Genomic DNA, 6,813 nt, shown 5'->3' with positions numbered 1-6,813 from the left:
CTGGTAGAAAATAACACATGGTTAAGAAGAAGAGGGTGTGGTTGTGGTTTCCTGCTAGGGGGTAGCTGGCATAGGGGCATTATTATATTATAGATCTGGCCCGGTATTAAACAGAAGAGGGACCCCATTCCATTTGTACCTGTCACACTTGTCCTACACACAATATCTGCCTTGACTTTATAAGATACCAACTCATTGGCAAGCCTGCGACAAGTACGGCCATACATGGGACATGTGACATACAACATACATGTGAGCTGAATTGTCAGATATAATAGTAGAAACAAAAGAATTCTACCCCATCTGACAGTTCAGCACTTACTGTACAAGGTTGCCGATGTTTGGGCACCTTTCAGCCCTGCTGGATCAATGAGATGACCGATATCCAAGTCATTTGCCGATACCGCTTGTCTCGTCTTTCAGTATATGTTGACCAATTATTGAATGAAAAAATTTCTATAATAATAAGACAGCCAGGCATGGGCCAATAACAACTGCTGACTCTGCCCCTCCAAACTGAGTTGGCAGTGGCCTCCTCTACCCTTAACCTTCTAAAAAATCATCAATATATCTGTTGGACATTTTGGAAAACTGTGTTGCACGTGTCTTCATAGGCCCAGAGTACGATCCAATGATTGGCTGCGGGGCAGAGATCTGCTCATCTGTGACCTTGCCAAATGTCATCTGTGACCTTGCCAAATGTCCTAACCAGTCATAGGTGCAATATAAAAAAGACCATTGCAGGAGGAGAGAAACTGCTCTTGAGGTTTATAATTATATAGAGACAGAACATAAATCTATTCATTTCCATCTTTAGCCTTTACTATTCCTTTAAAGGGAGTCTGTCATGGGAAATCATGTTTTTTACAAAATGCATCAGTTGATAGCGCTCCTCCAGCAGAATTCTGTACTGAAATCCATTTTTCAAAAGAACAAATATATTTTTTTCTGCATTTTATTTTAAAATGTGACGTGGGGCCATATTCTTAGTTTCCCAGGGTGCGACAGCCATGTGACCTGTGCTCTGATAAACTTAAGTCACACTGGAGTGATATCCCCCCCCCCAGCAGCCGATCAGCAGAACAATGGGAAGGGAGCAAGATAGCAGCTCCCAGTAGGTATCAGAATAGCACTCAATAGTAAGAAATCCAAGTCCGGCTTGGGACTCCTCCAGTTACATGGGAGTAGGAGAAACAATAGGTTAGCTGAAAGCAGTTCTAATGTGTAGTGCTGGCTCCTTCTGAAAGCTCAGACTCAGGCACAATTTACTGCTGCGCTGCAAGTTGGAGTGATATCCTCGCCCCCCCCCCCCCCCAGCAGCCGATCAGCAGAACAATGGGAAGGGAGCAAGATAGCAGCTCCCAGTAGGTATCAGAATAGCACTCATCCAAGTCCGGCTTGGGACTCCTCCAGTTACATGGGAGTAGGAGAAACAATAGGTTAGCTGAAAGCAGTTCTAATGTGTAGCATTGGTTCAAAAATACAATCTTAAATGGTAGAAAGAATTATTTGCTGTGTAAACAGTGTAATTTAGTAATAAAAACGATACCATAAAAATCACGACAGAATCCCTTTAATCCCAAAGGGTTTGTATGGGGTTACAGAATCCCATTTGGGATTGCGCCTCGCCGCACAAAAGCACAAGGTCAAGTGATTATTTTTTTGTTTTTTTCCTTTTTTTTTTTTTGATCTTCAAGAAACATTTACGGCGTTTGCCCTGGGAGATGGATGGTTCTGGCGCTGGATCCGGGGAGCTCAGAATGCAATCAAATTGTTTGTGAGCGGAGAGATTGAGGTCAGACTTTTCCTTTCGTTACCAGAATGTCACTTCACATCGAGGTAAAAGCAGCGATGTTTGTGCTGAGATCGGGAACAAAAGAATCCCATATTCCACGAAGCAGAAAATAATGGGTATTTTATTCCTTTAACCTTTGGGTCTCAGCCGCAGCAGCGCAATCTGTTGTCCTCCACTGGTTACTCAGGTCTGACCGGTGTCTGCGTCGCACCGAAGGTTCATTCTAAGGTGAAAAAAATTCATTATTTTACTGTTCATGTTTCTTGTTTGCACCCCCCCGTGTGTGTGCTTATTTAAATGCCAACTAAATAAAGGGAAAGTAAACCCAAAAGTACAAAGCAATTTCTTTGCATTATAGTTATAGCATAGTCTGTCATAACAGAAGCCAGATGATTTACAAACCTGTGAAGAAGGACACAAGGCATTGTAGGAAGTAGTGTTGTTAATAGATAATAGGGTACAGGTTTATAACACTCTCTGGGAGTTAGGTAATAAGGGGCACCTAAGTTTGCCCAGGAGCAGTAACCCATAGCAACCAATCAGCAAGTAGGATTTACTGGCCACCTGTTTACAAGCAAACATCTTATTGGTTGCTATGAGTTACTGCTCCTGGGCAAACTTAGTGCCTTTTATTACATATGGGAGTTTGTGCATAAAAAAAAGCCACAGAAACATGTATTTTATTACAATATGCCCATGTTATTAAAGGGGACATACCAGGGCCGGGACTAGGGGTAGGCAGAAGAGGCAGCTGCCTAGGGCGCAACGATTGGGGGGCGCCAGGGAGGAACCTCTCCTGCCTACCCCTAGTTCCTTTGTCATTGCCCCGCCGCTTGTGATTACGCGGTGGGGGCAATGAATTATTGCGTCACACCCCCCCCCCGAAGCGCATGTGCGCCAAAACGCGAGGGAGAGGGGGAAGGTGCAGGGGCGTCCGGTTGGCTTGGCCCACCCCTGGGACATACCTACCCACACAATTTAATATGCCACACCAACTCCCCCCCAAATCCTTCCCAACTTGGTCCTCAATTTACCCCACCTCAGCCCCTGACCCTATCCATGTTCCTGTGTCCTCTGAAAACCATAGGCTCAGGAGCCTGCCTTATGGTTATTCCCCGCTGTTCCATATACTAGTAAGGGCCATATTAACACACAAATTGCCATCTTGCTTTAATAGCTAGATTGTCCTGCCCCCCCCTTAGTAATGGGCCAGCCTCCTGCTCTTCTTAAAGAGATACTGACACCAGAAATGAAAGCTTTTTTACATCTGTCAAAACATTGTCTTTGCATGAGTTTTATTATTTTGCCATAAAAGTATTTGCTGATGATTTTTCATTCCTTATCTGATCCCCCATGTTCTCCTATGAGGGGGCGGCCATATTTGTGCAGCAGGAGGCCGTTAGCATTAGAAGCTGTAACTGACAGGCTGAGAAGGGGCAGTCAGGTTTAGGAACTTCAAGCAACAATTACGTACAAAACCAGCCTTAACAGTGAAAAAAGATCAACACGACCTATAGGGAACTTTTTATGTAGATTCATAATTTGAAAAGTCGTTTCTTCGTGTCAGTATCACTTTAATTTGCCCCTAAATTAAAGATAAAGCTGGGGTGTGGCCAACACCGCCACAAATCCGTCTGGATGTGGCAAGGGTATAATGACAGCATCGGACTGGGCCGCTGGGGTACCGGGAAAAATCCCCCCCCCCCCAGATCCAACCCCCCCCCCATCAGGGTGCTCCCACAATCCGCCGTCTCTCTCCCCCAACGCACCACAGGTATGTTTCTTTTAGGAGTGCTCGGGGGAGGGGCTAGGAGGGTGTTGGGGGCCTCTGCGGGGGGTAGGGGTTGAAGACGGTGGGCCCTGCACCCCCCCCAGTCCGACCCTGTATAATGGGGTGTGGCCAAAACACATCAGAAAGACAAAACTCTTACAAATAGGCCGCAGCTTGTATAGGCAGCACTTGATACAAGGCCCGAGTAACTGGCTTTAACTTTTTGGCTTGTCTAGTTTCTATGACAACCAGGAAAAATAACCACAGGGCAGGCTTGGATACAAAAAGGGGATGCTTTGAAACATAACAGATAGTCAAGTCTTTTGTTGTACATGAAACCTGTTTACTTTGCTCCAGGCAGGCTTGAGGGTATGTATGCCCCAGGGGAAGGAATACTGCTACAGGCCTACTATATCCATATATCCATGGAATTGCCGGAATAACTCTCCCTGTATTCAGAGTGTACAGAACGGAATGCTCAGCAAATCTATAGCCTTGCTTCTCAGAGACCATAGCTTTCAATTGAACTTGTTTTTTCCAGTGCACAAAAGCTTCATATAAATGTGGATATAATTTATGAATACAAGAAGTCAACCAAAAAATTATATTAAATAATATACTAAACAATATGGGTCTGTTGGTGGGTTCTGGGCCAAACACCCAATGGTTGCAGGGCGGGCAAGACTCAACTAAAGTGTTATTTTCACTAATTTACTCTAAGGTTGGCATCTTTCCCCGCTAAACCTACTATCCCCTACTCTTTCTACCAACAACAGCAGCTCCAATGGGTCTTAGTAGGTGGTGGGCCTTTGTCTTGGTAGGGATGAACCAAATCCATAACCTTTCAGAATATGTCCAACTTCCGAATCCCCCACAAAAGATTTGCAGAATATCAAAATGAAGGTAAACTGCATAACAATTTTCTAATTAGTGATGAGCGCATCTGTCCCGCTTTGCTTTGCCGAAAAATTCAGGAATCTTTCAAAAGATTCATGAAACGGCGAAAAATTCACGAAATGGGGAAAATGTTGTGTGTTTCAAAAAAAAAAGTTTGTGCACAACAATACGTTTGACATGCAACAATTCTTTTGATGAGACTGAATTCTTTTTGACGCGAGAGACAATTCTTTAGACACGCGACAATATGTTTGAAGCTCTCTACAATACGTTTGACGAATGAGATCATTCTTTTTTGACATTTTGACGCGGGCAACGTTTCACGAAAAAATCTGCCAATGGCGAAACACGGAAGTTCGCCGCGAATCCATGCCTGGCGAATTTTTTTGGCCATCACTATTTATAATTAGTGATGGGTGAAATGTTTCTCCAGGCATGGATTTGCGGCGAATTTCTGCGTATCACCATTGGTGGATTGTTTCGCAAAACGGATAAAAAAATTCGCTATGGAAAAATTTGCCGTGTGTCGAAAAGTTGACGTGGGCGACAAAAGAATAGCTGCGGGCGACAAAACAATAGCCGTGCGACAAAACAATAGCCGTGCGACAAAACAATAGCCGTGCGACAAAACAATAGCCGTGTGACAAAACAATAGCCGCGGACGACAAAACAATAGCTGCGGTAGACAAAAGAATAGCCGAGCGACTAAAGAATAGCTGCGGGCGACAAAAGAATAGTCGTGGGCGACAAAAGAATAGTCATGGGCGACAATTTTTTTGACGTGCGACATTTTCACCATTTCGCGAATTTTCCGTCGTTTCGCGAATCTTTTGAAAGGTTCACAAATTTTTCGGCGAAGCAAAATGTGACAGATTCGCTCATCACTATTTATAATCTGTGAACAAAAAATGATCACATTAATTCTTCCAGCACTTTTTAAATAACACAATGTTAGGGGTTTGGATTCAGTGAAACATTTATGAGGCACATTTATTTAATTTAAAATCAGGTTAATATGATTAGAGAAATAAAATCTTTAATTTTTTTGTAGTTAAGTTTTTTTGGACTAATCATGGACAAAATTGAGGTGTATTTTTAAAACTTTTTCATTGTGACTGAGCGTTTTTCCCGCGAGTTTTTCTGATTTCATTTTGAGTTTTTCTGATTTCATTTCTTTGCTAAATATTGTAGCGATCAGGAAAAAATGTGATCAAATTTAGGTTGAAAAAAGTTTAGGTTCAAAAAGTACAGGGGATCGAATGCTGAATCTGGTTCATCCCTTTCTCTAGACACACAGGGGTGCTCCAATACTCGTATTTTAGCTCATATCATATGTACCCTATCAGGGTTGGACTGGGGGGCCCACCGGGGCTTTTACCTCAGGGGCCCCTGAACCCCCCCAATGGCCCCACCCAATGGCCCCGCCGTGGTCTTCACACATTTCCTCGGACTGGGGGGTGCAGGGCCCACCGGGGCTTTTACCTCAGGGGCCCCTGAACCCCACCAATGGCCCCGCTGTGGTCTTCACACATTTTCTCGGACTGGGGGGTGCAGGGCCCACCGGGGCATTTACCTCAGGGGCCCCTGAACTCCCCCAATGGCCCCGCCGTGGTCTTCACACACCTCCTCGGACTGGGGGATAGAGGACCCACCGGGGCTTTTACCTCAGGGGCCCCTGCACCCGCCCAATGGCCTGGCCATGGTCTTTACACATCTCCCCCGGACTGGGGGGTGCAGGGCCCACTGGGGCTTTTACCTCAGGGGCCCCTGCACCCCCCCCAATGGCCCCACACACCTCCCCGAGGGCCACCCATCCGACCCCCTCCCCTGAGCACACGTAAATTAAATTTACCTGCAGCAGATCGCAGTGGAGCACCCTGCGGGGATCGGGTCTGGGCCGCCGGGGACCCACCGCCCCAGTCCGACCCTATGATTTAAAAAAAAAAACTAAATTATATTATTGCTGAATTTATTTGCACCTAGTGTGAGGTTTCCATGTGACTTTTACAGCTTCCCATAAAACCCATATATTTAGTGAAGGTCACATTTATTCTCACCCTTGGAAATAGGCCGCCGTTCACGAGTGACTAATTTGTAGTTGCAGTGAGTATCAATACGGCTCCCCCCTTGGGAATCCTGTAATTGGGAACGCACGCGTGTTCGAGATGCCTCGTCTGTAAATTCAAATATTCATGTGCATGGTAAAAATGACTGAAAGCTTTGGACAAAGCCGAGCGAGTGTAATCGGCCAGTCAATGCGTTATGCTATATCGCCATTCTTGTTCCGTTAAATTATGCAAATGGCGTAATAATACACGGACGAGCCAGGTGACCTTTTCAGCACCTTGGA

The 6,813-nt window shown here is 45.1% G+C and overlaps 1 long non-coding RNA gene across 1 annotated transcript; it reads right to left on the bottom strand.

Moving 5' to 3' along the window:
- Positions 1-1,674: 1,674 nt before the first annotated feature.
- On the bottom strand, positions 1,675-6,403 carry LOC116407706. Its single transcript, XR_004220511.1, has 2 exons — positions 6,316-6,403; positions 1,675-2,018 (listed from the first exon to the last, which is right to left on the bottom strand). It is a non-coding gene; the product is annotated as an uncharacterized LOC116407706 (long non-coding RNA).
- Positions 6,404-6,813: the final 410 nt, after the last annotated feature.

The sequence above is a fragment of the Xenopus tropicalis genome, chromosome 9 (genome assembly GCF_000004195.4).
Source record: "Xenopus tropicalis strain Nigerian chromosome 9, UCB_Xtro_10.0, whole genome shotgun sequence".
Lineage (NCBI taxonomy): Eukaryota > Metazoa > Chordata > Amphibia > Anura > Pipidae > Xenopus > Xenopus tropicalis.
Note: the sequence above shows the minus strand (reverse complement) of the source record. Positions and strands in the feature narration are given on the sequence as shown.